General features: G+C 35.7%; 1 pseudogene; it reads left to right on the forward strand.

Annotated features, from left to right (window-relative positions):
• The first annotated feature begins 7,334 nt into the window (after nt 1-7,334).
• On the forward strand, nt 7,335-16,409 carry LOC130222176 (gastrula zinc finger protein XlCGF8.2DB-like; annotated as a pseudogene).
• The last annotated feature ends 354 nt before the right edge of the window (nt 16,410-16,763 follow it).

The following is a 16,763-nucleotide window of genomic DNA, read 5'->3' on the forward strand; positions in this document are numbered from 1 at the left end:
GCCTTGTATTTGACCAAAACTCTTTCCACACTGTTCGCAGATGTAAGGTTTCTCCCTAGTGTGAACTCTCATGTGAACATCAAGCTTTGACTTTTTAGTGAAACTCTTTCTACACTGTTTACAGCTGAAATTACACCTAGATTTGGATTTCCGAAGTCTTACGCGTGAAGAAGTCCTTTTAGACAGTGTGGGTTTTTCATCAGTTGTTATTTCTTGGAGTTTCTTAAACTGCTGTTTCTCTTTCACTTCATTCCATTGATGAGTCTCCTCTTTCAGCACCATCAGGTCTTAAAAAAAACAAAGTTAACTTTAGTATGGAGGCACAAAGCAACAACCATGAAATGGATGTTTCACCCACAAAATAAAAAGATTTAAAATAAGTCTTTGGTGTTCCCAGAATGTGTCTGAGGTTTCGGCTCAAAATCAGATCATATACCTTGCAGAAGATTTAATTTTGGGGGTCAGAGAAAAACCAAGCTCTTTTTGTGCCTGTGGCTTTAAATGCAAATGATCAAATGCACTCGCTCAAGATTACTCGTGTTGTGTTCCCTCATTTGTATCTTCCACTCAATTTAAACATTTGTAACTTGCTTGGAAGGCCCGATTGAGACAAATCCTGCATGTTCACAGCAAGTACGCTTGATTCACGCTAATATTTGTGAGATGCATTATTGTATTTAAATTATGCAAATGTTTCCCAGTACTAGGTTGCAGCTGGAAGGGCATCCGCTGTTTAAAACATATGCTGGATAAGTTGGTGGTTTATTCCGCTGTGGCGACCGCTGATAATTAAAGGGACTAAGGTGAAGGAAAATGTTTTATTCATTGAAAGTGGTTATCGTCCCATGCCTAAGCACTATAACACTGTTTTTAAGATCTAAAAATTAATTCTTTAAATAAAGTCAAGCAAATAGATTCCAATGGCGGCGCCTGCTGGTACATGAAGAATATGGTCAATACTGACGAACTTTACACTCAAATGTTTGCATATCATCAGCATGCTGTAATCCATTTCTTAAGCAGAAAAAGTCTTTTAGACTAGTTTGTTGGCCAGTTTTAGTGCAATGCTAAACGTTATTGTTCCACTATAATTTGTTCACGTCGTCCAACACATCATCATATAGTTTGGATTACAGTACAATGTTTTATAATAATTAATTATTTTAATGTCCATTTTATTCAGCATATTTAAAATTGGGGACATCCACATTTTTTGACATACTTTAAACCAGGGTTTCTGCAGGTTTCACAAAGTTAAATGTAAGGCTTTAGACATTTTTTAAGACCATTATGAATGAAATTTTAGACTCATAAAAGGCTAAAGAATTATTTAAATTGCCCAGATAGAAAAGATTTTTATTTGTCCTATCAAAACAATATTATAATTTCATGTATTTAATTATACAATAATACATGAATAATAAAAAATTACAATATTTTAGATATTTCTTAGCAAAATATTTTAAATATTGTGTACAAACAAGCAAGCTGTTGTTGTAACCATACGCTTTTTTCCAACATAAACTTTCTATACAAAAAAATAAATAATGAACATTTGTTAAAATGTTTTAAAAACTATAATAAACTAAATCTATACACAACAATCTGTCCAGGTCGATGTCCTCAGCAGTAAATCCATGGAGCACGTTTTAACAAATGTTATTGTAAGGAAAATAATTAAACCATTATGATAAATAGAGTTAAAATGACCTTTTGAAAAAAAAGTTGAAAGTTTTATTGAGATGGATTGTTGGTGATTGTATGGGTTTTGGCCAGATTGGGTAGCAAAACATGAACAAAGGAAAATGAAGACTTAAAGATTTCAGACCTACAACACAATATTTCAGTCAATTTAAAACTTTAAGGCCTAAAATTTAGATTTTGGATATTTAAGACATTTTAAGACCCTGCGGAAACCCTGTTTAAACACAATAGCCCTGGTAATTAGTTTTTAGAATAATAATGAAATAATTTTAACTCAGATACTATCTGTGGGAACTAGTAACAACTACTAAGACAACTTTAAAAGTTATGGAAATTGTGGAAAAGATGGAAAAAAGGGAACGTGACATATGCAAATGGAAAGTACAAAGCCAACACTATCACTGTAATAACAGATATCTTCTATGAGAATACTGTAGGTCAAATATTGTCAGCTCAGGTAAACTTTTTAAATTTATTGTTTTTGTTTATTTTTTTAGTGCCAAGTATCAAGAAAGAAACTGATTCCTGTCTTTCAATGAATGCTTATGTGCATTTAGGAGAACTAGGCAGCTCACTCAGGGCCGCAAGATGGATTTAATTTAGTATTCTTATTATCAAAATATATCTGAATGAGCATCAAATGACTGAGTTGGTCTTTGAGAATGAAAACCTTTCCAGAGCTTTTCTCTGTGTTTGGACACTTTATCCTGTTTAAAATGAACAAAACAATGAACAGAAACAAAATAACTTCTTTTCAACAGTTTCTTTATATGAGGTTTCATTAAAACACTTATTACACACATTTCTGTTACTTTATTCAAACAATAGCCCTCGGTTACTGAAAATAAAAAAGTCCTTTGTTGTATAAAGGGTTAAAATAATATTTTCAACAGCAGGAACATAGCATGGGATAAACAAACCTAAAACTTTAATTAAATCGGTTCTTTTTCTTCTTCTTAGTTTTTTTTGGCGAATTGCATTCTTTGTGCATTAATTAAATCGGTTTATATCTGTAAACGTTTTAAAACACAAACCTTTCTCCAGTTGAATGACCGCGCTGAAGCGGCGCCGCCTGATGACGTCACACGCCACACCAAAATAAAAGTCTTTTTTTTGTTTAGCTTTTTTTTGCCACTTACTGTTGCAGTCATGACTTATTGATACATTTCTCCCTCGTTTTCCACTTTACACTTGCTCTCTCTCTCTCAAACACACACACACACACACACACACACACACACATACACAGATATTTAGTATAAAGTTGATCAAAACCTTTAATCTAAACATTTTAGGACAATTTTAAGAAACATTTTAATCCACTTCATGATGACTTGCATGTCTACAACACATTACTCCTATTAATATCTGAGAACAATAGCCCTCGATTACTGTGAGTAAAATAGTACAACGTTGTATAAAGAGTAAATAATATTGTCAACAACAGGTACATATTTAGCATCAGAGGGAAACCCTAAAACTTTAATCAATAGCTTTATATCTGTAAAAGCTTTAAAACAAACCTTTCTCCACTAAGTGTAAAGCATACACTTAGTGCACCACTTGGGGGCTTCCACACAGGTTATGCATCTTGTTGATATACACTGTGAACATCAGCTACGCTAATTATTTTCTTTATTCTCCATTTCCACCTGGGGATACTCTTCCCGAGGCCCTCAGACTATGCAGAGTCACTGATTCGATCCAAGACCAACGACGAGATGATCCCAAGGTTTTTTATATCCTGGACCTGGCCGAATCCTGAGCAGCTACTGTGATGGTCATGGAGGAGTGGAGAACATGAGACTGATTCCTGTGACGCTCCAGAGACAGACGAGTCTTCGCTGAGGCCAGCTTCCAGCCTCCGCCACTGAGACTACAGCTCTGCACAAACGTTTGGCCAGCGGAGAAATTAAAATGGTCATGCCCAACTGAGCCTGGTTTCTCTCAAGGTTTTTTTTTCTCTTCACTTCCGCCTTTAGTGAAGTTTTTTTTCCCTCTCCGCTGTCGCCACTGGCTTGCATGTTTCGGGATCTGTAGAGCTGCGCATCGTTGGATTTGCTCTTCAATATTTGGACTCTCAGTAGTGATTATTAAACCACACTGAACTGAGCTAAACTGAACTGAACTTAAACACTACAAACTGAACTACACTGTTCCTATTCACTGTGACCTTTTATGTGAAGCTGCTTTGACACAATCTACATTGTATAAGCGCTATACAAATAAAGGTGAATTGAACTTGAATCACATCGCGGGAGCAGCGCAGCCTTGTGACGTCACACGCCACGCCAAAATAAAAGTATTTTTTGTTTAGCTTTTTTGCCACTTGCAGTTATGTTGATACATTTCTCCCTCGTTTCCCACTTTACACAACATATCTGCTATCTCTCACACAGACACAGATATTCAGTATTTAAAGTTAATCAAAACCTGTAATCTAAACATTTTTAAGACAATTTTGAAAAACGTTTTTAGGGTCATTATGACTATAAAGTGCCTTTGAGACACCAAAATTAAAATATATATATATTTTTTTTTAAGTTTGAGATTTTTTATTTAACCACATAGTTGTATTAATTAGACCTTAGACTGTAAGAAATGAATGTTGGTCACGCTCCTGCACCTTTTACAAATAATCTGCAAGCAGAAAAACAGGAAACAAACCTCAAATTGTGTCAATCCTGTCATGAACAAATTCAAAGTAGTATAAGTATATTTTCATTTCAGTGTGATTATAACATGTATATTTTCAGAAAGGTAATGTGTCCCTTTACCAACCCTACTTCACGGAAAAAGTCTATTTATAAAATTGAAATAATGGACAAAACATTAATTTTCCAATAAAATATGCAATTGCATATTCTTTTCTAAATAAACCCCAAGATCTAAAATATTTTGTCAAGATTTCAGACAATATTAACTGTCCTTTATTGGTTAATTAAGCAATCACACGAGATGTTTTTCTGAGGTTATAAATAATTTGTTTATTTTCATAAAAGTTGAACATGACGGTGGAAAACAAGATGACAGGGTGGACATTAGCATGACAGTGTGGACAAAGGCTTTATTTAGTGAACTAAATATAGAAGAACATTTGAAAAACACAAGGTACAACATGAAATAATAAAGGGTTCATATAAAAGGGTTATAAAGTGTTCAAGAATTCAAACTTCTGTTTTCACTAATACTGCAAACCACTGAGCCACCATGCCGCCTCTTCTGTTATCAATTAGATTTTATCAATATGCAAATTAATGGTAAAATAAACAATTATTGTCCTTCAAGTTAAACTAAATTGCTAATAAATGTAAATCTTTATATTGTACACTGTATTGGAGGAGTGAAGGGAATATTGGAGACAACTCAAGTTAAACACCTTAATACTGTTTTTTTTTTCTTCTTCAGAATAAGGTAAATAATTAGATTACAGATGTTCACATAATTGTACAAACACCTAGGGCTGTAGTTTTATTTCAAACAGTCAGTGAGATCCATTATATGGACTTTAAAATGATGTCCTCAATATAGACTGAGACAGATATTGCCCAAAGGTTTGTATTGTCCATGACTCATATTGCATCTGCTGGTGCAGTATGTGTGTGTGTATAAGTGTTGTAACATAAAAAAAACATTTACTAATTAACAATAAAATATTAAAGAAAATAAAGTGTCAATAACAATGCATATATGTCCATCTTGTCAAGGAAGGATTTGTGACAGGGTGAACAATGACAAGGAGGACATTTATGGCTAAAGATAGCATTTATTTAACACATGTAGCACCTGCAGCTGGTAAAGTGTTTCCCTATTTAAGCTCTTTGTGCACAGTTTAAAAGCTTTATTTTTAATTCTAAATTTATATTAATTAATGTTTCACTCTGACAGGGACATGTTAAGCTTGACAACATTCATTTTCAAACACAATATGAGGAAAAATAGGAAACATAAGTGTAGATATTTACTGTGTGCACAGCAGATGTTTTAACCTCTAAAGCAAAGCAAAATGGGCACGGGGATGCTAATGAGCATATGAGAGTACATCTTAAAGGGGCATTTACAACATCATGACAGGGTGGACTGCAATTTCAAGGACACGTGCAAAATGATTAATGATATTATTAAAACAGAATAAAAGTTATTAAAATGACTTCTCTTTAAAATAACTTGTTAAAGACAATAAGAATATTTAAAAATCTTTTTTTAATTTGATATAATTTACCTACTTTTTAGACTCACTGAAGTTGTCTGAGCAGTGTGTGGGACATGGCAAAAACATATTTCAAAACACTTATAAATCTACCTGCATGTGTGTAAAGGTTTAACCAACTATATCAAAACATCAGAGTTTCATTATTGCGCATTATATTCAAATAGGACTGATTCAATCTTGTGGGACATCAAAGGCACTTTATAGTGATAATGACCCAGCTAGTGAAACTAAAACATGTAGTAGTAATGGGTACTTTTTACTTAAAGGGCACCAATTTTACCCCTTTTCAAGATTTGAGATTCTCCAGAATGTGTCTGTAAAGTTTCAACTCAAAACACCCATGAGATTTTTTATTATACATCTTAGAATGTTGAGATTTTCTGCTTTAAACACTTAGTCTTAGTGGATTAAAACGTTTTTTTATTGTCTTAAAAATGTTTAGAGTAAAGGTTTTGATCAACTCCAAATGCTGTATATATAAGCCATGACCAGGAATTTCGCAGATTTTTAGCCCATCATTAATTCTATTTATTTACTTGAGTAAATGTGTGTAAATCTAAATTTATTCATTAATTTTAGTCCCTTGAATTAACCGCCAACTTATCCAGCATGTTTTTACAGTCTACGGTTTTTACGCAACGGATGCCCTTCCAGCCACATCCTATCTCTGGGAAAAATCTAAATTTATTCAGTTTTTAAATTACAGTAATATTGACTAATATGAAAATGTTCATCTGATTTATGTACAATGCAGTTTGTAATGCAATATTTTCTTGTCTTTTAGTAGATATATTGAATGAGAGACTTGCTTTGTTTACTAAATAAAGTGAATCCAATTGGATTTGCATTTTAAACATTAAATACAAGTTATAAAGATATATTTTTTTTATTTCACATATTAAGGTTTTAGTTATGATACTCCCAAAATAATTTAACAGAAATCCGCAGATTTTTACCAAAATTCTCCGCAGAAATAGCAAAAAACGTCCGCAGATTCCATCTGGCCCTGGCCATGACTTCAACAGTAAGTGGCAAAAAAAGCTAAACAAAAAAGACTTTTAGTTTGGCGTGGCGTGACGTCATCAGGCGGCGCCGCTTTAGCGCTGTGAATCAACTAGAGAAAGGTTTGTTTTAAAACGTTTACAGATATAAACCGATTTAATTAAAGGTTCAGGTTTTTTTACAACGTAATATTATTTTACTCCTACGTAAATATTGGCTATTGTTTGAATAAGTTACAGAAATCTGTGTAATAAGTGTTTTAATGGTACCTTTTGCCTGATTTCTTTTTGTTAATTACTCTCATATAAAGAAACTGTTGAAGCAAGTGTTGAAGAGAAGTTATTTTGTTTCTGTTCATTGTTTTATTTATTTTAAACAGGACATTTTTATTGCTTTGTTAATTTTAAACAGGATAAAGTGTCCAAACACAGAGAAAAACTCCTGCTGAAGCGACTGATCTCCACACTGTTATAAAGATGGCGTTTATTAAAGTGGAGAGTGAAGATGTGAAGATTGAAGAAACATTCACAGTCAAACAGGAAGATCTGCAGGAACAAACAGGTTGATTTTCATTCTTAAAGACCAACTCAGTCATTTGATCCTCATTCAGATATATTTTAATAATAAGAATACTAAATTAAATCCATCTTGCAGCCCTGAGTGTGCTGCCTAGTTCTCCTTAATGCACATAAGCACTCATTGAAAGACAGGAATGAGTTTCTTTCGTTACTTGTTCTCATGTCTTTTGTCATTATGTATTATTAGTCTCTCATTTCCCATCTCCTTAAGTTTATTGCTTTTCTTGTTTTCCTATGGTTTGTAAAGTGTCCTTGAGCACTGGTGCTATAAAAATAAATAAAAACAATAAATTAAAAAAGTTTAACTGAGCTGAGGATATTTGTCCTAAAGTATTCTCATAGAAGATATCTGCTATTACAGTGATAGTGTTGGCTTAGTGCTCTCCATTTGCATATGTCATATTGATCACAATCCCCTTTTTTTCATCAACTTCTTCATGTATTTAAACTATTAAAAGTAGTTGTTTCTAGTTCTCACAGATAGCATCTGAGTTAGAATTACATCATTATTATAATAAATAATTACCAGGGCTCTTGTGTTTAAACAGGGTTTCCGTGAGTCATAAAATGTCGTAAAAATTTAGGCCTTAAAAATCGTCACTTCCTGATTAACTGGTGCCTCATATCAACAGTAAAAACAGAATTTACTGCGGTAGAAGAAGCTGCGTCAATTTTTTCTTTATTTAATAAATGTACTTGCGCCTCAGAAGACAATGTTGACACACAATGAACACGTGGGGGCGTTTGAAGCCATGAGACGTGGAGAACAGACTCTCTTGACACTCTGGAGGTCATTAATAATATACATTAATACTAAAACGGTTAAAGCGTTTTAGAATGACCAAAACAACATTTCCGATGAACTGCAGTGTGCTCAGCCTGCTGAATTGTCTATTCACATTTTCATCCTCATATGATCTCTTATAACAAACCTTTTTTAATGCACCTACTGTAATTTGTTCAGTAAAAGTGTTCCCAGTTTAGGCGCATCGATTCTGTCGAATAAAAGTTTATCCTGCTCAGTTTTGCGCATTTTTTATGTGGATTTTTAAAAAGTTACAGTATGCATCATGATGTTTCCATCAATCGTTTTGAATCGTTTTGAGCATTAAAATAGGTGGGTGGAAAGGTAAGGCTAAGGGGAGAAATACCACTTTGTCTTTAAAAAAAAGGGAAGGAGAACGACAGACACTCAGGGTTAAAGAATAAAACCTGCCCCTGACCAGGTTAGGTTCACAGAGTAAGTTACCATGGTAACTGACACTGAGTTAAAGTTACTTTCAGAAACAGGCTTGACTTACCTTGCTTTCTCCAGTTTGACAAACCTGCCATTTTGAAATGGAAAACCCAGAGTTTCTCTCATTTCAGGGTTAAAATACTCTGAGTTTTCACTTAACCTCCTTTCTGAAATGGACCCTGGTCACTGCTATGACATGATTGACAATTGTCGCTGTTTGTCATTGTACTCTAGTTATCCTGAGAGCTGATGCTGAGTATTCTTAGGACTTTTCACACTTCAAATTGTTAACCCTGGGTCATTCTAACCCTGTATATACAGAATCCTGGGTTATCTGTAATCATGTTCCACACTGCTCATGCTTTACCTGGGGTTAAAAAATAATCCTGGATGTTCATTAACAGACGTTTCACATTTGCAAACCCCTGGTAAACATTATTATTTCTATATTTATGTTGTCACTGTCCCTGATTGGACAAACAGCAGGTCACCTTTTTAAATGGCATTTCTGCATCTTGTCGGGTATATAAAATGTCACCAAGTAGGTCTTCAGCTAAGCCTCAGGACATGCTCAAAGGCAAGAAAACAAATACAAAAGTACAAATGAATGAAAACGAGTAGCAAAGTATGTCATCTTGCCATCTCCTCATCACTCCAGTTTACAGCAAACGTGGCATTAAGCATTTGCACAAGTTCATTCATTCATTTTCTTTCAGCTTAGTCCCTTTATTAATCAGGGGTTACCACAGCGGAATAAACCACCAACCTATTCAGCATATGTTTTAAACGGCGGATGCCCTTCCAGCTGCAACCCAGTACTGGGAAACATATGCATAAGTTATATACAATAATGCAAACTCACTAATATAAGGTAAATTATGCGCACTTGCTATGAACATGCAGGATTTGTCTCAATCGGGTCTTCCAAGCAAGTAAAAAATGTTTAAATTTAGTGGAAGATACACATGAGGGAACACAACACGAGTAATCTAGAGCGAGTGCATTTGATCATTTGCATTTAAAGCCACAGGCACAAAAAGAGCTTGGTTTTCCTCTGACCCTCAAAATTAAATATTTTGCAAGGTTTATGATCTGATTTTGAGCCAAAACCTCTTACATCTTGTAAAAAGGTTCATAATAGGAACCCTTTAAAGGGATAGTTGATGCAGAAATGAAAATATCCTCACCATTTACTCTCCCGCGTGTGGTTTTAAACCTTTATGAGTTTCTTTATCAAAACTGCATAACACAGAGTACATGGTACGGTCATTTTCATTTGTGGGTGAAACATCCATTTCATGCTTGTTCCTTTGGGCCTTCATACTAAAGTTCACTTATTTTTAAGACGTGGTGGTACTGAAAGAAGAGACTTATCAAATGGAGGAGAAACAGCAGTTTGAGAAACCCCAAAAAATAATGACTGGTGAAAAACCCACACTGACTAAAAAGACTTCATTACGCAGAAGACCTCGGAAATCCAATTCTGGGTGTTATTTTAGCTGTCAACGGTGTGGAAAGAGTTTCAGCCAAAAGCCAAAGCTTGATATTCACATGAGAGTTCACACTAAAGAGAAACCTTACACCTGCGAACAGTGTGGAAAGAGTTTTGGTTATACACAAAGCTTTAAAACCCACATGAGAATTCACACTGGAGAGAGGCCGTACACATGCCAACAGTGTGGACAAAGCTTCTATCATGCAGGAAACTTTGCTGCACACATGAGAATTCACACTGGGGAGAAGCCTTACTCTTGCCCTCAGTGTGGAAAGAGTTTTAAGCGAAACATCACCCTTAAAATCCACATGAGAACTCACAATGAAAAGAGAATTTTTATTTGCACACAGTGTGGGAAAAGTTTTTCGCAAAAACAAGACCTTGAGATCTATATAAGGATCAACACTGGAGAGAAACCGTACAGTGTGGTAAAAGTTTCATTTGTAAAAATGCACTCTATTACCACATAAGTCACGCCGGAGAGAAGCCGTTTGCATGTGCTTAGTGTGGAAAGAGCTTCACAACCAAAGCTAGCCTCATAAATCACATGAGTGGTCACAATGGAACCATAGTGTTCACATGTGATCAGTGTGAAAAGACTCTCGCACGATCAGACTCCATTAAGCAACACATGAAGACTCACTCAGGAGAAGATCGTTTTAGATGCAGTGAGTGTGGAAAGGACTTTAAACATAAAAGAAGCCTCAGCGCTCACATGAAGCTTCACAATGGAGAGCAGAGTCCTCAACACTGAGACCTTGTCTACACAAACATGGTATATTCAAAACGGCAGCTTTTTCATGTAGTTTGGCTGTTCATTGACATAAGGTTTATTTATAAACTACTTTCGAGAAGATCACATGCTTATGATTGTCCATGGCTGGTCCTGCATTAGCTAACACATGATTCACCAATAAGATGATTCCTAACTCACTATAAATAACCAGAGTTTCTTACCTCAGTTATCTTTGTCTTGAGAAATTCCCCTTCCACCCCTACTCCCCCTCCTTTCTAGATTGGGCAACATGGTGGCCCAGTCGTTAGCAATGTTGCCTCAAAGCAAGAATGTCACAGGTTAAAGTTTGCTGAACCGGTTGACATTTTGTGTGGAGTTTTCTCGTTCACTCCGTGCTTGTGTAGGTTTCCCCTGGGTTTCTCCCACAGTCAAAAAACATGTGACCTAAGTAAACTAAAGACAAGTTAACATCACTGCTGAGGAACTGCACTATTCGTTGTCTTCAATAGTCTTTTCCCCGTAAGAACTTTGGTCAGCTTATTTATTTTATGTATCTACACATTGGGGAGCCACCCTTGAACTGTTTAGCCAAATACAGCAAAATTTAACAATGTGTTTCAACTTGAACCGATAACTATATTTGTGCACATTGCACACTTGCTCAGCACTGAAAAGAAAATTAGAAGAATAGGGAGGAGAAAACGTTTGGGGAGATGCAGGGAACACTGTCCTACACCCCTAGATTGTGTTTCTGATCATTTACATTGTTTGATTGTCACTCCCATGAACAAACAGCCATTTGCCTCCAATTTGGGGATTTTGTCTGCAATTTCACAAAACTTGCTGGCGAATGAAAGTCCGGCTAAACTCGTGCGGTGTGATTTGTGTCAGATTATGAGAGTTTGACTTGATCAAATCTTGATGTGTTGTGGGTAACAAATGAAGACTTTAGTTTCAAAACACTACACATTTATTGTGATTGGCTAATTTGAGAAAAGAAACAAGTTTTCTTCATGAAGACAATTAAACTTTCTGTGGACAACTGGTTGCCTTTAAAGATACGCTCATGTGAAAACTCCCACATTACTACAAATAAATCAGTGTATGGGAAACGCAGTGTCACTATTGTGAATGAGAACATGAGTGATTTGTTAGCTTACATGCTAATTCCAGTACTCAACAGAATACTGAAGCACTTCCGCTAACAGTTCATTCAAATGATTATTTAAATGCAATGCATATTGTACTGATCTTGTGCACTGATATATTATATTGTGTGCTGTCTGTAAGTAGTGTGTGTAGGTTATAGTTTTAGGTTTTGAAAGAATGGGTTTTAAACCACATCGGTTCGAACTGGAGTTCTGCCGAATGACTAAAGAGTTATCAGTATGATGGTAAAAAACTGTACATTTCTAGTCAAACCATTCTTCTGCAATCCTATACCAAAAATGGAAATAAGGGCAGTATTAATAGCTATAAATGTAGGAGAGCGTTGATATTATGTGGTTGTATTGTATTGCAATATTAAGTGTTGATGTTAAATCAAAAGTAATTCACAAATACTTGATAATGAGATGATTTAATGACAATAATTCTCTATGGTTACAACTGAATTAAGTACAAAATAACTGTATAAAATGTTAAAATATGAAATGATAAAACATATGATATAAATTGTACCCAGCTTAAATGTTAAGTTAAAGTTACCAGAGGCAGAAGGAGAGACACAGGGGGAGGGAGAGAGAGACAAAGAGAGCAGGCCCAGAAGTTAGTGTGATTGCAGTAGAGTCAGAGAAGATAGACTCCAGAGGAGGAGAGGAGCAGAGTAGGAAATCAGACCAGGAAAAGACAGGCCAGGAAAAAAGGGAAGAGCCCTAGTTTACCACCTATTTTGTATCTTTAGAAAATGCACATAGTATGAAGCATAAATGATACATTTTAGAACTGGTTTTCATCTACATGAAATAGAAAGACTTTGAACAACAAAATTCAAAGCAGAATTGCAAATCTTTAAATTACATGAACAATATGATGCACAACTGGACAATTCTTAGAATAATTTGCAGAACTATATGATATTTTAAACAACAAAAATACTAAATGTATTTGCAAATGTTGTATGATTCATAACTGGTAAATTATTAAAATAATCGGCATTTGCAGATAAATAAATACTTTTAACAAAATCAATTTATGCATGTTTCAAGTATTAAAAATTCATATAAGTATGATCCATCACTAGTAAATTACATTTAAAAATATGCATTTGCAGAACAACATATTTATAAATATAATAACAAATGTTTCAAATATAGTGAAGCACACTAATAATATATCCCATGACTGGTAAATTATTCAAATAATTTGCATTTGTAGAAAAAAAAATACATATAAATAAGACATTTTAAACAACAAAATTGATTAGCAAATATTTTAAATGTAATTAATTATATAAATTTTAATGTAATAAAAGAGTTCCTCTAAAAGTAAAAAAAAAACAATTGTGGAAAACATGTCACCACTTGATGTCAGGAAATGTTTAATCTAATGTTGGACGTGTATCTGCATTGTTTACAATGTTTATAATTGTGTGGGGCTCACTTTAAAACCCACTAAAAATAGCTTCCTCAGTCACCTGTTCCAAGTAGTTAGAAAACTTTTGGTTTGGGTTTAATGTATGACAGTTATTATTAGGCAATAATAAAAAACAAAATGGTTGGTAATAGTGAGAGAACATGTCTATTAGGATGTTACAAAGCTCAGTGTTACAAAACATTACACAAACCTGTCCAGTAGAGGTCGCTAACTGACTGCTAATCACATTTGCCTTTCAAAGATGTGCACGTGGGAGAACAATGCAGTCTGAGTGAAGCAACGGGCAGTGAAGTTTGTTTGGTGGATTTGAGCGTGTTATAAACAAATCACATTTCTATTCACCGGTGTGGAATAAAAGCAACTGAAGTTAACCAGACTCATGCATTTTAACCGATGCATCACTGTGATCATCGCCCTTAAACTGGCAACTTGGTTGAATACTTCAACACTCAGATTTCTTGTTAGTTTTTTTTCCATTTTAAACAGCAGAACGAAACTCAAACAAGTTTGGAACAAGTGAAGGATGAGTAAATGGAATATTCAGTTTTTGGTGAACTGCCTTTAATGCCATGCATATACCCCATCGATCTGAGACCAGCTCATTCAGGCGATCTCAGACCAATTGATTTGGCGCGGATCCCACACGATTGCGGGATTCACATATGCCAGACAAACCACGCTTACTGGGCAAACACGACGCAACTGACGAACAGTCGCAGAAAAATTAAACTTAAGTGATAAGTCAGCACTGGCCCGATTGGGTCAGTAACCATTCTCTATACTGTCCTGAGCGTCTCGCACGCTGGCCCTGGGTCATCGGGCAGTCCTTATTGTCGAGCCCTGCATGTTAATGGACAGATTAAAATATGATCTGATTCATTTTACATTTAATGTGCATCAAAATTACAGTGTGTGTAGCCAATGTTTCCAGTGTCTTTTCGCTTTTCAGCGTTTGACGAGAGTTTTAAGACTTAATGAAAACTAATGTTGTTTATTTTATTTCAGACCTAATTGAAGAGAATGAGGAGAGTAAAGAGGAGGAACATCATGTCAAAATTGAGGAAAAAACTCATTTACAGACTGATGGTATTTTGAAAAGGAGAGACAAGAATCATTTCACCTGCACTCAGTGTGGAAAGAGTTTCAACAAATTATCAAACCTTAAGATTCACATAAGGATCCACACTGGAGAGAAACCATTCACATGCACTCGGTGTGGGAAGAGTTTCTGCCAATCATCACACCTTAATAAACACATGATGATCCACACTGGAGAGGAACCATTCACTTGCACTCAGTGTGGGAAGTTTCTGCCAGTCATCACACCTTAATCGGCACATGAGGATCCACACTGGAGAGAAACCATTTGCATGCACTCAGTGTGGGAGGAGTTTTAACTACTCCTCACACCTTAATAAACACATGAGGATCCACACTGGAGAGAAACCATTTGCATGCACTCATTGTGGGAGGAGTTTCAGCCAATCATCATCCCTTAATAAACACATGAGGATCCACACTGGAGAGAAACCATTCACATGCACTCAGTGTGGGAGGAGTTTCAACAAATCATCAAACCTTAATAAACACATGAGGATCCACACTGGAGAGAAACCATTCACATGCACTCAGTGTGGGAGGAGTTTTAACTGCTCCTCACACCTTAATAAACACATGAGGATCCACACTGGAGAGAAACCATTCACATGCACTCAGTGTGGGAGGAGTTTCAGCCAATCATCATCCCTTAATAAACACATGAGGATCCACAGTGGAGAAAAACCATTCACTTGCACTTAAGCCGCGGTCACACTGGACTTTCTCCCCATAGACTTACATTCATACGCGCGCGAATGCATCAGACCGGAAACGCAAGTTTGTGCATCAAGTTTCGCAGTTCACTGCCTTACAAAGTTCAAGCTTGGTGAACTCTGACCTGCGAAATCGCATCACTTGACTGTGTGAGACTAATCGAAGATCAAAACATGACCTCTCTGGACAGAAATTTTAAATATGGACCAATCGCTCACTTTTTTAATGTCTAATCATCTTGTTTAATCCTGCCCCTTTTCACAGTGCCGTACAATAGAATTTTGCACAGAAGAGGATTCACACTGGAGAGAAAACCCTACAGATCTGATCAGCGTCTACAGAGTTTCGCTCATTCGGCGTAGCTTAAGAAACACATGGACAAAAAGTTGCACACATGACATGAATGCAGCAAAACATTTTCTCATGTGCACAGGAGGTTTCATGTCTGAATAATGTTTGAAAAGGCTGAGTGACAGTATACTGTTTTCCAACACTCCTACACTGCAGTAGGTGGGGTTTGAAGGATAGCATTTTTTATTGTTAGGCTTTGTTAACATTTACTAATAAATACGGAAATAATGGGTTTCTTTTTCTGAGGAGTTTAATGCCATATGTGCATAAGAGAAGAGTTGATAGGCTGCTCTGAGCAACCTGCCTGTTATCGAGCATGGGTGTATGTAAAATGCAGAGAGCTCTGAAATGTATGAACTGTGTGTTCGTGCTCTGAAACATTTGCCTAGTCGACGGTCAAGGTCAACATTCAAGAGAAGATACCAGAAAGAGGAACATTTGGTTGCTGAATGATCCAACTGCCAAGATGACATCATATAAGTCAATAAAGTTGAGATTAGATAGTGTGTGAAAGACATTATAAAACATGAAGGAGAGCCCAAAAAGAGACCAGAGCTGAATTGAAATTACATCTCTCCTGCGCAGAACATATGCTCTCTAACTTCTTGCATTCAAAATAAAACTTCTTAATTTTCAACTCAGGTCTCCGTCAATTTTTGAACATGCAATGGACCATTTGAATCCTACAATTGGTGACCCAACGACGTGATTGACTGGAGACTGTCAAATAGATGGACGTTTATTGGACTAAAGAAAGGTAAGCAGAAACCTTTTTCTAAAAATCTGCTATTGAATATACTAAACAAAGTGGTTTTTGGCTTTAGTAAATACGATTGTGGGATATTCTGTACGCTATTGTGTGGTTGGAACCCAACTGGCCTAATTCTTCTGTTAGAAAGAACTGCAGCTACTCCAGAATGAACATGTCCAATTTCCTTTATTTCTTTATGAGGACATTCCCTTTTGTGTGATTATATGGTGCGGTTTCTGTCAAAGAACAGGAATAAATTGTAAATATACATAAAAGGTATAAAGTTACA

Source organism: Danio aesculapii, chromosome 4 (assembly GCF_903798145.1).
Source record: "Danio aesculapii chromosome 4, fDanAes4.1, whole genome shotgun sequence".
NCBI lineage: Eukaryota > Metazoa > Chordata > Actinopteri > Cypriniformes > Danionidae > Danio > Danio aesculapii.